This window comes from Camelus bactrianus, chromosome 3 (assembly GCF_048773025.1).
Source record: "Camelus bactrianus isolate YW-2024 breed Bactrian camel chromosome 3, ASM4877302v1, whole genome shotgun sequence".
Taxonomy (NCBI): Eukaryota; Metazoa; Chordata; class Mammalia; order Artiodactyla; family Camelidae; genus Camelus; species Camelus bactrianus.
This window is the reverse complement of record NC_133541.1, coordinates 95,701,849-95,721,117: the sequence shown is the minus strand read 5'-3', so window position 1 is coordinate 95,721,117 and position 19,269 is coordinate 95,701,849. Positions and strand designations below refer to the sequence as shown.

Below are 19,269 nucleotides of genomic sequence, written 5' to 3'. Positions count from 1 at the left end.
AGAAAGCCTAGGGAACCACTAATGTTTCCATGGGCTATAGACACAGAACAACCAGCTCCCTCAAACCAAGGGGACTCCAGGCAAGAGCCCCCATGATAAACTATTGGCATCCAAGGACTTCAATTAGTTCAACCAAACATACCCATCATCCCCATGCCATGTTCCATAGACAGGCATCAATTAAGTGTGAGTCCTACAAGTCACCAGCAGTTTCCTCACTGGCAAAGTGAGGCTGAGAATGTCTGACTCTCCCCACCTGCAAGGAATGATGTAAGAAGTCCTGTAGAGGAAGGCTTGAGAGACCTAGAAGGAAGGCTGCTTCACCCAACCAAGAAGGCAGCAGAATGCTGCACCTCAGAGCACTAACTCTGACGTGAGTCACACTGCCTAGTTCCAGTTCACAACCTCCTGGCTGTGTGTCCTTGGGCAGGTCACTTCACCTCTCTGAGCCTCAGCTGCTTTTCCAATAAGGTGGAGGTGATATAATATCAATCTCCTAGGTTGCTACTGACCATTAACATGGATTGAGAATTGACTGTCCTAAACCCGGGGGCAGCCAGGTGAGAATACCTGAGAGTAGACTGTTGACCTGGCTGAAGGGTCCACTCCCTTGAGTTCACACTGGCTGTTCAGTGGCAGACAGCACTCAGGCAGCATTTGTGAGAATGAGTTCCAACAGGAGAGACCTGTGGAGAATGGCTGGGGGAAGGCAGCCATGAGCCAGACTTGTCCCTGTGCACAGGGGGGCTCTGACCCACCCAGAGGGCCAGGACTCAGCCTGTGGCTCTCCACTGGAGCCACACCACCCCACCTCAGAAACAGCAGTGGATGGCTGGTGTCATCACGAGAGCCTGCCCCTAGTGAAGCAGGACCCATGGGGTAAAGAGGAGTCAAGACCATTTGGGGCTCCCCCTTGCAGTCATGGTGCCTGAGCTTCACCAAGTCACCCAAGGACAAGGTTTTCAGGCAAATGCTCAAAAGTGAGCTCAAGTTCCGTCCCAGCTTTGCCTGAGGTCTGAAGCTCAGGGGAAGCTCAAGGCTCTACATCACCTCTGCAGGAGGCCAAATCCAACATCCCCTTCAGCCCTGGAGGCTGGCCAGGGCGCCAAGGGGCCTCCTCCTGCCTCAGGCCTCCACAAACCAAGCCTTGTCCAGCTTCCTGTTCAGCCCCATTTCCCTTCCTGGTCTGGGCCAAGGGGACCAAGCTGTGAGGATTAGCAAGGACCCCCACCCCCAGCCCAATCACTGGCAGACAGTTCATGCTTCCTCCCTTGGCTTGCCATGTGACCTCCTCGACACTTCCGGGCCAATCCTGACCATGCAGCAAAAGCCTTCCCTGGCCCACCATTGGGCAGCCTGGCTAAAGGTTTTATTCTGTTAATTTTCATCCTGATAATTGGAAGCAGCTCTCCCTGGTGCTCCTGTAGGATTTAATGAGCTACATAACGTCACATTTCCCACGGAGGCAGTTTAAACCTTAATTTCACCCCAGGGATGCTGCCACTCCATCCTGCCTCATGGATACCAACCTGCCCGGGCTGGGCCCCAGGCTGTGCACATAGCCACCATCCCCCCCTCCCCAGGGTCCAGCTTTCTCAGAGTAGGGCCAGGAGCTCCAGCCTCCACAGGGGCCTCCGCCAAAGCCATTGGCAGAAAGCAGAGTAGAATCCTCTTTGGACCCACGTCCACATTATAGGCACATAAAGGCCTTTATTACCCATAAAGCAAAATTCCTGCAAAGACTTTCCATCTCGACATGCCACATGTAATAAAATGACAGCTGCTCACACACGGCCCTTACGCGTGCCAGGGTCTACCCACACGCACTGCAACCAGGGGACACCCATACTCACCTGACCTATGTATAGATGGGAGTTCAAATCCCACCCCTGGCACCTACCAGCTGAGTAGTATGGGCCCATCACTTCACCTCATCAAGCTTATCTCCCTCCCTCTGAAACATGGAGCAGCAATAGCGCCAGACTCACCTGACTGTTGTGAAATCCAGTTTGCATTTTATTCATTCACCCAATTATTGAACAAATATCTGATCCCCTACCCTGTGTCAGGCTTGTTCTGGGTGTAGGAGACACAACACTAATCAGATCCATCCATGCCCTCAGGGTGCTTCCATTCCAGCAGCATGTATGGAGTGAACTTAACCTTCAGATAATGCGGAGTGTCAAAAACATAATGAGATGGCGCCATGGGAGCACTGGGTGCTAATTCAGACCAAGGATTAGGGAGAGACCAGCTCACGTGTGTGAGCCTCATAGCGCTAGAAAATGCGTCTCCTGTAATATTACACCAAACTCATACACTAAGAGTTACACATTATAATTGCTTCTAGTGTATTATCCTGCAGTATCATCCTGCATCACAGCTCAGCTGGGCTCACGAATCGTGAGGTCCCTGCAAAACCCAAAAGCTCAGGCAGCCTCACACGAGATGCCAGAATCTCTGGGACTTTGCTGCTGCTACTGCATTTTCAGGGATGATTTCTAAGGGACTCAGCCTAGAGATTAATTACATCCCTCCTGTCCCCACCTCAGCCACCCAAGTCCGCTTGCCCCTCCTCAGACTGAGTCTGTATGACAGCCCGCCACCAAATGAGAGCCAGGACCTCATCTGTCCTGTGCAGTGACCAGCACCCAGCAATGCTCTCATTGGGTGAAGGAACCAAGCAGGCCTCAGGAGATGCTGAAGGGCTGCCCAGCCCCAAAGCAGACCCACCCTACACACCGGGTCAGAGGGAAGGAATCCCATTTTGTCCAAATTAACCATAACGTTTGGATAGGGCAAGAGACTCCAACACCTCTCCGTTTCCTGCTCTGCCAGGATGGTCACTCACCTCAGTAACCAGCCCAGACAGCTCTTCAGCTCCCCACACCTCAGCAACCAGGATGAAGGGCCAGATCCACTAACCCCATCCAGCAGCCGAGGCCACAGAGTGGCAGTGAGGTCACCCAGAGGTCGCACTGGTATGCAGCCTATCCTGAGGGAGGAGCCTTAACCCATCCAGGGCTAACCTCCTGCGGGGCCAGACAGGTCTATCAAGACCAGAGTGTGTGATTGGCCTTCTACTGCGTGCTTGGCCTGAGGCTGGGCCGCTCAGCTGGCACATAGGGTCAGAGCAGCACCAGCCCTGCCATCAAGAGAGAAGAGACGCATGCCTTCGTTCTGCAAACATCCACCGCACACGTCCTAGATGGCTGTCACATGGTCCCCTCTGCGGGGAGCAGCTGTGCACAGCATGGGTCTCCTGCAAGCCCGCTGAGCAAGCACATGCTGCACAGGCGGAGAGAGAGGCACTGTTGGGGGGCAGCTGGGGGGAGGGAGGAGGAGAACCCAGTAAAGGTTGAGACAGGAAACGGAGATTCTGCAGCCGAGGTCTAATGCTGCTGACGAGGGCTGAGCCAGGTGATGTGAGTCAGGACACCAGCGTCCAACAGTAGCTCAGAGTGAACAGTCAGGGACAACACGGTGAGATGGGAGAGGCCTTTCCTGAAGCCACAGGCAGGAGAACTGAGTCCCAAGGACCAAGAACAGCAGCCTCCCCATAGAGCTGGAGGCACATGGCTCATAGAAGCACTCAGCCAAATCCTCCCTGTTATATACAAACAACCTGCCGTCCTGGGATGCCTCTTCCTCCTCCTGCCCTGGGGACAACTCACAAACCCAGAGCCAGGTATAGGGCCATCTATCTGCCAAGGAGTCTCCAGCTGCCAGGGGACCCTGAGCCCTTTGAGGAGGACAGGGTGGTGCTCAGGAAACCCCACCAGGACACAGGAAGGTGGAGTCTCCAGAGGCCGTGGGGTCAGCAAGGGCACAGCCCCACCCAGGTTACCCAACCTGCTGCAGAGGACATGGAACAAGGGTTTTCACACCCTGCATGGGCCAGGCACCCCTCCTCTCCCATCTCCAGTACTCCGGGCAGGTTGACAAAGCTGCTCAGCCCCACCTTTCAGTGAGGTCAGGGCATGAGCACCCATCAGGGCTGGAACCCTTGGACCACACCCTCATCACCTGGGAAACACCTGGGGCCCTAGCACTTCAACTCAGCCCCTTGACAGCTACCCGATGTCACATCTACTCCAGATCCCTGTCTGCAGGGACAGTAGAATCTCTGATGGGGAGCTGGAAAATCTAATGCTTCCACCTCCCTTCTGGAATGGAATGGGGTGGGGATAACGCTATCTCTGCTCACACACCCCCAGACATGAGAAGTGGCCCCAAAGTGGCTGGGCCTCTAAATGGCCACTTTGATAGAAATTTCCTCCTCTGAGTGAGCTGACACCTGTCTGTCTATAACCCCCTTAATATAGCCTCAGTCCTGCTCACTGAGTGCATGCAGTCAGACAGCCTCCTCTTCTAGCTGAGAGCCTGTTGGCTATCTAAAGATGCGGCCCTTCATCATCAATAATCACTGACAGGGCAGTGGCCACGTGCCAGGTGGCAAGAGAGGAGACAGCGAAGTAAGATACGAGCCCTGTCCTGCCATCTGGTTTGGGGAGGAAGCCGGCAAGGAGGTAACTCGGTCAGAGATAAGCGCTCCCACAGAGGTGAGCCCAGAACCGTGGGAACACACGGAGGAGGTGCTGCCAACCTTCAGTAGTTAAAGAAGGCTTCACAGAGGAGCCCATGCTCAGAGTAGACCTCAAGTCACTGGAGGAAGTCACTGTGTGGGAAAAAGCACCCAGGTAGAGAAACGAGCAGGAACCCAGCAAGGCCCAGGGGCTGGTAGGTTATGAGAAATACAAACACCAGAGGCCAGACCAAGGAGCCTCCTCCCTACTCCCACCCACACTGAGTCACCTGCTCCAAGCTCCAAGCCCTCTCCAGGGCTCCTAGCTTCTCTCAGCTTCCTGAGCAGCAAAGGATCCTCTAGGGTCAAGAGCTTGCAAATCTGGCCCTGGTGGTACCCAGCATTCATTCATTCATTCATTCACTCTCTCTCACACACGTATACACTCCACCTCTCACCTGCTAGAACAGTCACGGGGCTCGACTTTGCAGCCTGGGAGGCTGGTCCAGCCACTCAGGCCTCCACACTCAGCTCACTGGACTGGTGTGAAGAGAATGGAGATAGATGGCAGGGGATGTCCCAAGTTACCATCCCAGTAACTCTTCCTTCCACGAGAAACCGTGGCACTTCCTCTGCTCCTCGTACATACAGAGGGAAGACAGGGCACCACAGCTCCTGCCCTTGGAGAGCTCACAGTCTTCACCCGGATTCTAAAAAGGCGGCCCCCCTCAACCCCGACACCTCCTTACTGGAGCTCATTCACTCAACAAATATTCATCAAGCTCCCTCTCCACTATCGGCACTGAACAAGTATATTCAAAAGTTTCCACCCTTAGGTCTCTGCCGTGAATCCTTGCTCCTCATACCTACCAATCCAAGGACTCATGGAACATGTATGGGCCTGCACCCCCAGCCAGCACCATGGTACACACCAGCTACACAGATATCAGCCTGAGTGCTAGGGTCCTGGCCTTCATGAAGCTGACTTTCCATAGAGGGAGACAAATCATAAACGAGTAAACAAACACGCTAAGTGCTATGAAGATAAATACCATAATGTATAACACGAGAGTGAGGGTGGGAAGCACCTTAGGTTGGGTGTCAGGAAAAATCTCCCAGAGAGGTGATGTTTGAGCTGAGACCTGAATGACAAGGAGATTTTCCAAGCAAAAATCTGGGGAAATAGTGCTTCCATCAGAGGAAACAGCAAGTGCAAAGGCCCTGAGATGGGAGTAAGTGTGGCTTGTTCCAGTGACAGAAAGGCCAGTGCTGTTGGTGCCTAGTGAAAAAGAAGGCACTGTGAAAAGCCCTTTGCTACCTTTATAAGCTCTTAGGTTTAGATTCTAGGATAGGCATAGGGTTTTTTCCTTCACCTTTCCCTTCTACTACCATCAGGATGGGCTGGGTTATGCTGCAGTAACAAACATCCCCAAGGCCTCACACCCACACAAGGTTATTTTTTTCTTTTACACTACAGACACACTGCAGGTCAGCTGGGGTCTCTGTCCCACCTTCTCTTCATTCTGGGGCCTGAGTACACAGATGAGCCACTCTCTGGAATCCTGTGCCAGAAGGAAAGAAAACGTAAGGCCAATCACAGGCCAGGTTTTGACATGGCCACACTTAACATCAGGGGACAGGGAGGCTCAGTCCCACCAAGTGGCCAGGAGAACCAGAAACACCTGGGAGGCAGGATCAGTGACTACCATGGAAAAGGCCTGTCTGCTGGATGGAATTCTGGGGTCAGTGGTGACACAGGCCTGTGATCTGTAAGAACATCATCACTGATGGACAGGTGGTGATGTCTCTCATGAAAGCAGAGACTCCTTTTGGCGATGGCACTGGACGTGGGTCCTACACCAGGCATCTCTTCTCTCAGTGCCCTGCAGTGAGGCCCTCCTCTGCCCAGGTCTCTCACTGGGTGCACACCCAGTCACACGCATCCCACCTCCGTGGCCCTGCCCAGGTGAGACTTGCGTCCTCCTGCCCCTCCTCCTCACCCAGATCAGCCTCCAAACGCATCATGTAAATCCCTTCATAAGGCAGAAAGTGGTCGGAAGCAGCAGCCTGGGATTAGAAACATGCCTTATTCCTCCCATTCCTCCTCAGACTCCGGCTCTGCTCCCTTCACTCTTCTCTCCCTCTGCCTGGGCCACCGAGGAGGACCTCCAATTCTGATGCAACCATGGTTCCTCTGGGTGAGGCCAAGAAACTCCCCAAACCATAAAGATGTCCAAACATTGGCCCAGCTTCCTCCAAACAGACATAAACCGCCCCGCTCACATCCGGGCCCACCACGCCCCTCCTCCGGGCCTCAGGCCCCATCTGGCACCTCCACCCCCAGGCAGCCCACAGCGCCATGGTGGTGGAAGTGGGGATGGGAGAGGGACTCGGCCACACCCAACCCCGACTCCTCTGTGGCTCTAGGGGGTCGGGGGGCCTTTGATGGTGCCTATCTTTACCCCTCGGAGGGGCAGTGACAGCCTGCACTCTAGATTTGGTGCCAAGCGGCCCCAAATACAGTTATTTTTAGTCTGTTTGTTTATCCCATGTCAAGCTAACTCTGTGTCACCACTTGTTATCATAACAGAGAGCACCTGGACGTGTCTTGGAAAAGCAACAAATGCGCTTTGCAGAGTGCCGGGGATTGCCAGGAACACCAACTGTGTTTCTAGCCTGATGCCCCAGTTGCGACAAAGCAGATTCCTTTCTTCCCTTCACATGAAAAGCCTAATCCAGATAAGCCAGCCAACAATGGCTGTCTGGCCTCCCAAGACCTGCCTTCCCCCTCATCACTCCCGTGCCTGGTGATGGATGCACACTGGGTGACATCAGCCTGGCACAGGGCTGAGTACAGGTCCTGGCCCAACACCAGGTCCCGAGATTGTCAGTGACTCCCTCCTTCCACATGTCAGCCTTGGGCCAACCTGTCCACCAACAGCCAGAGTAGTGTGGGACCAGGACAGCCTCGAGGGTAGGACCAGGTGGTCATCTATTTGGACAGACTAGGAGGGCCTAAGAGTCATCATCCTCACCATGTCCTGCTGACTCTGGCCCCCAAGAGGCCACAGACGACGGCAGCAGGGCCAGCCTTCTGCTACCACAGCGAGGTGTTGCAGGTCACACAGCAGTCCCCAGAGGGGCTGGTCCCACGTGTCACCCTCACTTCGTCCCGACTCCTGCGGGGTTCCACAACACGAGCTCGCTCTCAGCAACTACTGCGCACAGACCCTGCACTAGGCTCTTTACAGATAGTGCCTGAAGTGATGCTCTCGGTGACACTCCTCATCATCACATCAGACCAGCAAAACAACTTGCCTTGGTCACCATCTGAGAAGAAGAAGCCGAAGCCATTGTCCATGTCTTACTCTGCCTGGCCCTCATCTCTCATTGTAAAGAAGGGTGCTAGACAGCCCATTGAGAATATCTTCCCACCCAGATTTTACCAGGAATCAAGGGTCCAGATCCATCCTCAGCCGGCACCTCTCCACTGGGCTCCTGCTGTGTGCCAGTCATGTGCCAGATGATATGCAGGAGACGTGTGAGGAGGAAGCAGCCACCCCTGCTCTCCACAGGGCCCAGCCTGGTGGGCAGACCTGTGCCCGGCTCACAGAGAGAGCGCCAGAAGGCCTCCGACAGAGTGGGCCCCTCCTCTCCACCCTGCTGCACATCCTGACCCAGGCCGTCATCCCTAACAGCCTCTGGAATCGTCTCCCCTGTCCAGTCCACTGACGTGTGACCAGGCGGCTGTGACTGTGTCACTCTCCTGCTCAGAATCTTCCACGGTTCTCATCCCCTCACTTACGAGTGACCAGCCCACACCACATGCTGGGCAGGGTGCCAGAAGCCAGCGGCAGACAAGACCAGCCTCATGTCCCCATTGAGGAGGCAGCTGTCATGCTCCAGGGCCAGGCTACTCCTCCAGCAACTGTGGGCACCAGCTCTGTGGTCAGATCCGCAACGGCAAGTCTCACATCAGCCGCTCACGGCGCGAGTGGGCTGTGACTATTACCACAACCACCACGGCCATTCTAGTCCCTGGGACCCTAGAGACTGAGCCCAAAGTGAGAGAGAGCAGGTCAGTGCAGGCAGAGAATGATTCCTGGGCAACACCCTTGACCTTAATTTTAAGGGATGTGAGTGTGGAATAAAGAAAGAGGAAGATCCCAGGCCAGGGGAGAGGATCGCACAGAAGCCAAAAGGCGCAGCATGTGTCTGGGAGGGTGGTTGGCAGGTCTGGATGAAGATGAAGTTTGCAGAGGAGAGGTAGAGGCAGGGGCCAGTCGGAGGGGGGCTTTGTCTTTATCCATGGAGGCGTCCAGGCGGGCAGTACCACACTCAGAACTGCCAGGAAGGGGAAGGAATTGGCTAAGGAGCCGCAGGGGTCAAGACAGAGAGCAAGGGTGAGACCGGAGTCAGGGAGGTCGAGGAGGATCCAGGGGAGAAGGGCTGAGGGGCTGCCCTTGCGTTGGGGTGGGAGGCACGGAGGGAAGGCAGGCAGAGCATGGAGGACAGGCCTTAATGACCAAGAGGTCAAGGGCAGGGGGCAGGAGTAGGTCCATGCATCATATGGACACATACGGGGCTCACCCACCACAAAGGCCGTGCAACACAGAAAGCTCCAGGCAGTGAGGATGCCCTGGCTTGGAGCATGAGCCCAGCGAGGAGCAGGGTATCCCACAGCAGCTGCCCTGGCTCCAAGCCTCACGGGTGGGGGGTCTAGAGACAACACGGCGTCTACCTTCCTGCCTCCTGTGCTCGCTTCGGCAGCACATACACCTTCCTGCCTCCAGGTGGGACTGCCCGCCAGGCCAGGCAGGCAGATGGCTGCCCCCGACTCCTCCCTTGGTCTAAAGAGTCCACCTTCTCTTCTCTGTCACCAGAGAGAAACAAAATCAACACCATGTCCCCCCAGCACTCCAGACAGGCAGCCCCCTCCTCGCCTGACTCTTGGCAGAGTAGCCCTGACAACCCCATCCCAAGTCTCCTTTGCCCCTTCCCAACCAGCTTGTGTCACTGAGTGAGCACTGGTTAGTGGGCTCTGGGGAGAGCTGACCTGTCAGTGAAGGGACAGCCGTGCCCACTCACGTGGGCCTCTGCTTAAACCTGCCCAGGGGCTACCTGCGGCTTCTAACGTACGCTGAACGGCTCAGCCACCCACAACTGTATCAATGAAGATCGAAACTGCAGTAAGGTACCACTCTTCATCAGTGAGACTGGCCAAGATCAGCATGTTTGATACTGCTCTGTGTAGGCAGAGATTCAGGGAAGCGAGCCACTCACACCTTGTTGGCAAGAGAGGAAAGTGGGACAACCTCCTCTCAGTGCAATAGGGCAGAATCAAGCAAACCTAAAAATGCCCATCTGCTTCAATCAGCAAGTTCACTGTACTGATTTCTCCTGCACATGTGTGTCCTCACTAAGATGTTCACTGCAGCAGCATCACTTACTACAGCAAAGACAGAAAGCAACTGCGAAGCCCATCCATGGGGCACTGATCCAGAAGTGTATGGCTTGGCTATATAATGGAATTATATGCAGCCAGTAAAAAGAATGAGGCAGCTCTGTGTGAGCTGATAGGGAATGAGTGTCAAGATACGCCACGTACTAAAATAATGCCATTTGCAGCGACATGGATGGACCTAGAGATCGTCATACAAAGTGAAGCAAGCCAGAAAGAGAAAAAAAAAATCATATAATATCACTTATATGTGGATTTAAAAAAAAAAAAGGACACAAAGGAACTTATTTACAAAATAGAGACAGACTCACAGACATAAACTTATGGTTACCAAGGGGAAAGGGGGTGGGGAGCAATAAATTGAGAATTTGAGATTTGCAGATACTAACCACTACAAATAAAATAGATAAACAACAAAGTCCTACTGTATAGTACAGAGAACTATATTCAATATGTTGTAATAGCCTATAATGAAAAAGAATATGAATAGGAATATATATGAATAAATGAATCACTATGCTATATACCAGAAACTAACATCTTGTAAATAGACAATACTTCAATTAAAAAAAAAGATATGCCAATACTAAAAGAAAGAAAGCAATGAGCAGCTTGGTGTGTAGGGTACACTGCTATTCACATAAAAGAAAAAGTTGAGAGGAATCAGGTGTATGCACAAGCACTGAACCCTGTATGTTTGACAGAGCACACCTCTGGGAGGGTGCAAAGGATGCCCTGGAAACCATAGTTGCCTCTGGGGAGAGGAACTGATGGCTAGAAACAGGCAGGGGGATGCAGTTGTCACTGTTCATCCTTTTGTACCATATACCCTACACGGTGTCACTGTGTGTCCTTATTACCTTAAGGAAATCAACAAGGAACCCTCTTACGGGACAGTGGTTCTCATGCCTGCACCCAGGTATGTTAAATGCTTCCCCCAGGAGGTCTCAGACAATGGATCCATGTGCTATTTTTCCTGAATCCTCAGTGCCCAACACTGCACCCAGCATATGAGGTGCTCCACGAGGAGCTGGGTGGGGAGGTGCCGGCACCTCCAGTTCCAGGTTCTCTGCCTCTTCCTGGAAGCCAGCAGAGGCCAGACCTCGCTCTGCCCTGCAGGAGGATGGGAGAAGGCTGTTGGGCAGTGGGTTTGGCCACCAGCCTCTAACTGTACTGCTCTGCAGTGAGCGGCCCCACATTCCCAAAAGCACTCCTGTGAAGCCAGCACTGTGTCCTGGAAAGCCCCCCGGGCAGGCACGGCTCCTGCACAGTGCCTGCAGCAAACTGTGGTCCTGGGAATGGCCTCTGTTGACTAATTTCTGTATATAATTCCACCCAGGATGACTCAACAGCAGGGCAGACAGGAGTCCCAATGGGCTTGCCTCAAAGCTGTCGAGGTGAGAAGGCAGAGTATGCGGAGCCTGGCCACTGAGAGAGGCCCCCCCAAGACCAGGATCTGCAGGGGCTTCTGTGTGGGTCCCCCAGGCCCTGCCACAGAGTGAACCACCCACGATGGGGAAGGGGGCCCTGCCCCTCAGCACCACTCAGGTGGGCCCCTCACAGTCGTGGGCCTCTGTTCTGTCAGGGCTGGGCTGGGCCAGCCCACTCCACCAGATTCCACCTAACCATTCTGCAGAAGCAGCAACTGATTACGAAACGCCACCATTTATCAAGCCCACGTCCCACAGCAAGTCACCATGACCTGGCGGTGGGCCCAGGGGCTGACCCTTCGTATCCCCACTGGGTACCCGCCTGAACATGCAGGCTTTTCCAGATGCCCAGATCCTACCCACCACTTACTGCCTGGGCCACCTGGGTCAGCCCTTTCATTGTGGTGTCTTGCCTGTAAAATGGGCAAGGTTGTTGGGAGGACTGAATGGGCTCACAAGCCCAGTGCACTTGGCACATCGTAGGTTCTCAGTAACTGGCCGCTGCCATCAGATTTCCCAGGAAAAACATCCTATTCTACCTCTCAAGACCTTCCCTGCAGCATGCAGGCCTGGGCAGGGAGAGGTGAGAGGAGGGCCAAGAAGGACCACTCCTGCCTGGCCTTGGTGCTTTGCAAAGACCAGTAGCAGAACCTCCATCCGCACCTTTGTTTCTCTCAAGTCTCGGCTCCCCTGTGCTGGCCTTCCCATTCCCAGCCCCTGCTCCTGGAGCAGCAACAAATCCTTGTCAGCAAACAGCATGTTAATTGCTTCTTGGCTGGATTTCAAATGATATCACAGGACCAGGCTGCTCAATTTGAGCGAATGGAAAGGAGGAAGGAGGAGCACCCAGCAACTCGCGCAAGAGCCCAGGATGATGGGTAGCTCCAATTACTAATTAATTGACTGCTCAGATGGAACAAATCTGAAACCCCAACAGGTTGGGCGAGCGAGCCCTGGGCTCCCCGCCAGCCCCTTTCATCAAGAGGGAGCAGAGCTCTGGTCCTGACCACCTTCGGGAGGGGGAGCCCTGGAGTCCTGCCACCCACCGTCCAGAGGAGCTAGAGCCAGCAACCCTGTCCTGGCCAGGTGGCCTCCTTGACCATTCATGCAATCACATGTCCAGCCAGCAGGTGTTCAGTCCCCAGTCTTTTCCACTAGACAGTAAGCTCTGGGGTGGCGGGGGGAGCTCACCTGCTGTGCTCACGGCTGCACCCCAATCCTAGCACAGTGCCTGGTATAAAACAAGAATGAAACAATACTGAGGGCTAAGTATAGGGCTAGGTTCTGAGGATACAGTATTAAACAAACTCAGGTCCTGGCCTCATGGCACTTTCATTTTGATGCCAGAATTGCTGGCAAATAACCAAATAACCAGGGTATTAGAAACAATACTATAACTACAGTAAGCACCAAAAATAGCCCCAGAGAGGCAAGGGAAAGAAAATAGTGGAAAATGTCCCCAGCTGGGAGGCCAGGGACCCGGATGCTCGAGTGAGGAGAGGTCCGGGGTGACTTCTCCCAACCCCACCCTCACTGGACTTCCCCAGCATGGGTACAGGCACCACCCTTCCACCACAGAAGATCACCTACTCAGTGGTCTCACCAGCCGCTAGGTGTGGCAGGGTGTTTCCTAGAGAAACCATGGCTCCAGGGCACTGCCCTGCTGCAGTGGGGACACCAGGCACGAAGGGATCCCCAGGGCCTTAAGATGCAGTACTCTCCTTCAGAGCCAAGTCCTGGTGACATTCACAGAAGACCCAGACCACTATTCTCTGAGCCTGAATGTCAAGATGTGGCAACCCTCCCTATTTACCGTGTGCTCCCGGAAAATGAGAAGGGCATGTTTCTGGGAAAGGTGGGGTACAGGCTTGGGTTTGAGTCTCATCTCTGCTCCTCCTGTCTGTGAGATCTAGGGTAAATGGCTGAGTTACCTTTTTTTGTAAGATGGAGTCAAACTCTCAGCCAAGGACCAGATGCCATATCACTTCGACAAAACGACAGACACACAGACCCCTAAGGCTGACCAGTGATGGCGTCCACTCCCCTACCTTCCTTTTCTAATCCTCATTGGGGTGGGGTATGGGAGAAGATCCCAGGCCCCAATTTCTGCTTCTCTCTACCACTCTTTCCACCTGTCCTACCTTTTATCACCCCAGGTGTGTGTGTCACCAGCTCCTTCCCACCTGCCTCCTCTCTCTGCCAGGAATCATGCACCCTGGCTCCAGGGTCCTTTCCCACCCAGGACTATCTAATATTTGGAAAATGGCAAATCATTTTTTTTCCAACAAAAGGTACAAATTATTTTTAAATATTACCTATAGAACTATTAGTGATGGCTCCAAAATTTCTACAATACAGGAACTTAAAGGTGGTCATCTGCTTGGGGAGGGTGGTGGCTAGGAACTTGTCTAGAAACAGTTTTTGCCTGGATCGTGTGTTTATTTGGGGTATGTTTGGGAGGTATTGATGGAGACTGGGGGAGGGCACCCTCGGCACCACCACTGTTATTAAGAGCAAAATCCACCTCTATTGCTTGTACCAAGCACTGGGCCAAGAGCTTTATGCACATCTTCTCATTTACTTCTCTTAATATCCCAATATCTCCATTTTACAGATAAGTAAACCGAGGTTTAGAGAGGCTACATAACTTGCCTGAGTTCTTGCAGCTGGCTTGGGACAAGAGGCAAGACTTGAACCCAGGTCTGCCAGATGGCAAATACACCAATGCTATTAAATGCAACTGCTGCCCTCCAAGCCCTGCTCCCCAGCTGCCCATGCTCCCCTCTCCTCCCACTCGAGGACACCGTCCCACCCGCTCGACCACCCAGGCCGCGAGGCTGCAGCTGGAGGGCTTCAAACTTCAAACTTCCCGCAAATGCATTTCTGAGCAGGACCTTTTTTTTTTTTCCCCTGGCGGGAGGCTGAAAAAACTGTTCCTCTTGGTTACTGCTGTCTGGGCCTTTTGAAAATTTTAGATGGGCTCAGACTAACTCCAGAGGTTGGTGGGTGCTTGCTCAGGTCTGAGCCCCTGACTGGGGTTCCTCCCCCAACTGAGGAAGTGCGGGGGTGGGGGCTGCTCCAAATGCCCCCCTGAGGACTGCTCTCCCTCCCCTGACACACCTGACAGATTCTCTTCCACAGATGCCGGCCTGGCCCCTGGGACCACACCGCACAATGAGGCCCACACCTGCGAGGAATGTCTGTAAATCCCAGGCTCTGCACAGGGCAGCCAGAGCACAGGGAACAGCAGCAAATCCCAGGATAAAAGCAGAAGCCATCCTGTTGACAATTCATTCGTGTTTCTCCCCCAGATCCATCCACAACAGAACTGTTAAGCTCATGTTTCCTCTCCTGTTGCAAACAATTGTAAAAATGATTGGTATCTGCCCTCAATGCAGAGCCTGTCTGCTTCATCCCCAGGCTAAATCTTTCTGGAAGGGCTGCATGTGTGAAAAACATGCATTCCCAAGGCACACAGATAATGGTTCCTCTTAGAGACCCTAATCACTCAGCTCTGAGAAGACAAATGCAAAGGCTGCCAAGCTAACTGCTGACTTTCTAGAGACCGGAGGCCAGCTGCAGACTCCCGGCTGGGCACCCAAGGGCAGGCGGGCTCAGGGTTGCGTCTGGAGGCTGGGCTGTTCTACAGAGCATTTTCTGGTGCTCCACCTCCCGTAATGAGTCCTCTAGACTTCTGCATGAGTCTCTCCTGCGTCTATCTATGGCTCTAAAATCTTGTGTCTAAGTAGAAATGGCATCAAGGGTAATGGAGGGAAAGTGTAAGGAAGAGAGCTCAGATGGGGCTGAGACACCTGGCTCTGATCCTGGCTTTGACACTGATTGGCTATGCTGCCAGAGAACAGGCTTCACCTCTCTACGCTTTGGTCTTCTCATCTGGGCATTTGGAACAAATGACCTCTAGAGACCCACCCAGGTGACATTCCATGAGTGAGACATGCAGACTGAGAGATGTTTAAGCCAGAAAGCACGCAAAAGCGCAGTGCCAACAGCCAGACCCCAGCTAAGCCAGGGAGCCGGCATCTGTGGGGCAATTTGGCCCTCATTGGATATGTACACATGGGGTGGCAGGGGCTGACACAGGTAACTGAAGAGAAAAACATCTTTTTAGCTTGAAGGCACCCAGAACTGATGCACACATTAAAAAAAAAATTAGATACTATCTAAGATGAAATACCTTATATTTCCCCCATATCCACCTCCCTTTCTTTCAGCAACAGGCTTAATTTTATTGATGCTCCTTCCCTCCCACACTCTGATTCCACAAAGGATAGAGCCACAGTCCCACATCTCAGCTAATGGGCACATGGCCCTCCCCTGGCCAAGTAACTGGTCCAAGAGAGGGCACACGACAAAAGCTAGTCCAATCTGGGTGCTAGGAATGCTGGACCAAGTAAGAGAGTAAGCAGGTGCAGAAGGGCTGCCGTCATCTTTTACCCACATGGGGCTTGAGAATAGGACTTAAACGAACTGAAGAATGGGAGAAAGAAACCCTATCATGGAGACAGTTTGGGTGCTAGATCAAGCCACAGCTGATCTAGCCATAGGCTACTAAGAGAACATTAAGGAAACATCACATCTGATTCCTCACATTCTTAATCTTTTTTTGAAGAAGTCCTTTGCCAATTCAGAGATCAGAGCAGATGCACAAGCACATCCAGCCAATTCCCCCAGCTGAAAATGGATTCACCCAGTCATCTACTGATTTAACAAATATTTCACTAAGTGTCACCTCTGGGCCATCAGTGGTGATCAAGGCATAGTCCTTCTCTCAAGAACACTCAGAATAAGAGGACACAACCTCCCAGCTGGTAGTTTTGCAGCAGTGTGAGGACAGCTCTAACAGAGGACGTATGGGGGCTGTGGACAGAGCCTCTAACATAATGAATGGGTCAAGGAAGGCTTCCCAGCAGGACTCTAAAGGCAACCACATACCCTCTGAGATTGAGAGCCGACAAACTCTTCACTGACTAATCTCAGCAGTCCCCAAAGCAAGCCTGTGTCAGAGACTGGAAGTCTGGAGCTCATCAAAGGGAGAACTACACCTCACAGACCTCACTCTGTCACTATGTCACAGCATCCTCTCTGACTGACGACTGTACAGGACTCCAGCGCTAGTATCAACAGGACAAAGACCAGCCACCTACCCCCAGAGGACGTCTGAGGTTCCTTGGGAAGGTGCCAAAGGGAGTCAGAGCAGGCCAGGTGGAGGGCCCTGTGTGCCCACTGCCACGAAAGCAGCCCTTCTGGACATCTCCTAACAGACCCAGGCCAGCCTCTGGGCAGGGCTGCACTGTCGTGGGGGTCCTGTCAGCAGAGGGAAACCTTCAGCAGAGCCCTGATCAGCCGGCTCCATTTGATACAGTCTATGAGGATGGCCACGGGTTTGTGCACACTGACCCAGAGGGAAGCGGTCAGTGCCAGAATCATCCCAACACACAGTCCTCACTCCGTGGGCAATCAGGACCAGGATAAGAATGACATTTAATCCTCTCCTGCCTCTGTTTTACCATAATATGACGAAGACCAGAAGCCAAGAAAAGCTATTACAAGAGCACAAGAGTGTGGACTTTGGAATCAGCAAGTCCTGAGTTTGAGTCCAATTATTAAGCTGTATATTATGTTCCTTCAAATAATATTAACAACTAATTTAAAAAGTCAGGGTTAAGAAAATTAAATAAGAAGTCAGGGTTTCTGCCACTCAGTTTCCTCATCTGTAGAACGGAGCTGGCACCCACCTCCTAGGGCTCGCTGGCAGCACAGGTGAAGCACAGAGGGGAGTACAGTAAACGCTGAATGAACAGCAGCAGGAGCCATGTAACTAGCAATACTGTCTTCTGATCATCACTGCTGTTCCCACAGAGATGGCCACTCCGTCCACTGGAGAAGACGTACACAGCTATGAGATAAAACTGGGGACACGCTAATGGAAAACAAGAGGAAGTATCAGGGTCTAGAATAATCCTCTCCCACAAACCACACGTGAGGGCAAAAAGCAAAATTTCACAAACACAGCCCACAGCCCTCGCAGAGCCCCAGAGCTGCGAGCAGAACACCGCAGCCTCGCCCCAGTCACGTGAGGGCCTGTCGCACCAGCAGTCTCAAGGCCAGGGCTCAGAACCCTCATTTTCTCTGTCTGTAAGGGGGCTCCAGGACCGCTCAAAAGGGGCCTCTAACACTCTCAGGTCCCTAGAGTCCCAAGGCCACCAGCTCTAGGAATGTCCCCTCGGGTGCCCCCAACCCTACAGCCCATATTCCCTCAGGCCAAGGGTCAGAAGTCCTGGCAGTTTTCCCCCATGAGGTCTTCAGAAGCCTCTCCTTTCTCGTGGCAGCTTTCTAGAAAGCATGCCTGGCTGACCATGGTGCCAGCCTCCCTAAGGCTCCTTATGAGGCCTATCATAGCCCAGGGGACGCCAGTGGCTGGAGGAGGGCAGACTGAGGTCAGCCCGGTCCCACTGGGAACAAAGAACTCAGCCGTAGGGCCCTGGGCAGGGCGGAGGGCAGGTCCTGCAGAGATTCACAGACCACATGTCACCAGGCCCTGGGAGGGCAGGCTGCAAACTTCGTGGCCCAGTAGGCCTAAGAAGGGGCCTCAGTCAGGCTCAAACCCCCTCCTTGCCCCATCTCTTCTCGCACTTTCCCCAGAAAAGGTAGCATCAGAATGCATGCAGCCTGAGATCTCAACGCTATCCTTTTCCTGGTCTGCCCCCAGGTGTCTCTCCCTGAAGCAACCTGAGCTCCTCGGGCAGCAGCCCCACCTGCCTTGCCCCTCACTGGAAGGTACCTGTTCCTCAGCTCAGAACCGATCCCTGTTGAGTCCGTTTAGCATCTTCCCCATGCTGGACACATCTGGCATCCAAGATGACCATGTACGGCCCTATCCCTCAGGCACCAACAATACCAGTAGCGTCACAAAAGCTGCCACTGAGTGTCTCCTGTGTGCCAGTCCCTCCACCAGATGGGTCTCGTATTTTTAACCTCGCAACTCTGCAAGGTAAGCATTCCATTCCTCATTATACAGATGAATAAACTGAGGAGATGGGGAGCTATGCTACCATCCCCAGGACACATAGAAATCAAGTGCAGAGCTGAAATAGGAATCCAGGACCGTCTCTGCAGAAAGAACGTTGACTTTGGGGTTGGATACCACCCTCACTATTATTCGTTCGAAGTCCTTTAAATAATATTAACACCAATCGAGTACATATTATCTGTCAAGCAATTTCTAAAAGCTTCACATGCATTAACTCATTTAATTCTCACAGCGACCCTAGAGGGAGGACCTATTATGATCCCCAGGGGATCTTCCCACGGGAAGAGTAAGCTACAAGTCTAAGGTCTCAGTCTGTACAGGGCAGACCCAGAATTTGAACCAGGCAGTTTGGCCCCAAAGCCCTGCTCTCACTAGCATACCCTCCTGCCACCCACAGACTCGGGTCTCATCCTTGGTTCTAGCACCTGAGAAATCTAATATCTGAGATTGCACATGTTGGTTAACATCTTCTAATTTCCACCAACCACAATTATAACTATTAACTGCAAAAAAAAGTACTGCAAGAGGATTCCTACAGTCAGTGGGTATCAGCGGTCATATACAGATTACACTCTAGGAAACTCCACCTTGGCGAGGAGAGGGCCCAGGTAAGAGAAAAAGGACCTGAAGTGTCCACAGCCATCCCAGGGCCCCCATCACCCTGGCACTGGGTGGAAAACAATCTGAGGCTTGGGGATCCAGGGCCACCTGGAGGAGGTAAAACAGCCTGGAGCCAGGGACGATGGAGCTTGGACCAACAGCTCCGAAGGAAAACAGGTCCACAAGGCACTCAAACTCCACA

At 53.0% G+C, this 19,269-nt stretch overlaps 1 long non-coding RNA gene across 4 annotated transcripts in view; it reads right to left on the bottom strand.

Annotated features, from left to right (window-relative positions):
• The window catches only part of LOC123613271 (uncharacterized), a 278,819-nt gene that overhangs the window by 190,437 nt on the left and 69,113 nt on the right, over window positions 1-19,269 (bottom strand). The window contains exon 1 of one of the 4 annotated variants that reach the window (XR_006720633.1): window positions 2,852-2,962. The exons of the other annotated variants lie outside the window; for them this stretch is intronic. This is a non-coding gene — a long non-coding RNA (uncharacterized LOC123613271). Of the gene's footprint in view, window positions 1-2,851; window positions 2,963-19,269 lie in introns of those variants that run through there. 4 annotated transcript variants of the gene reach the window in all.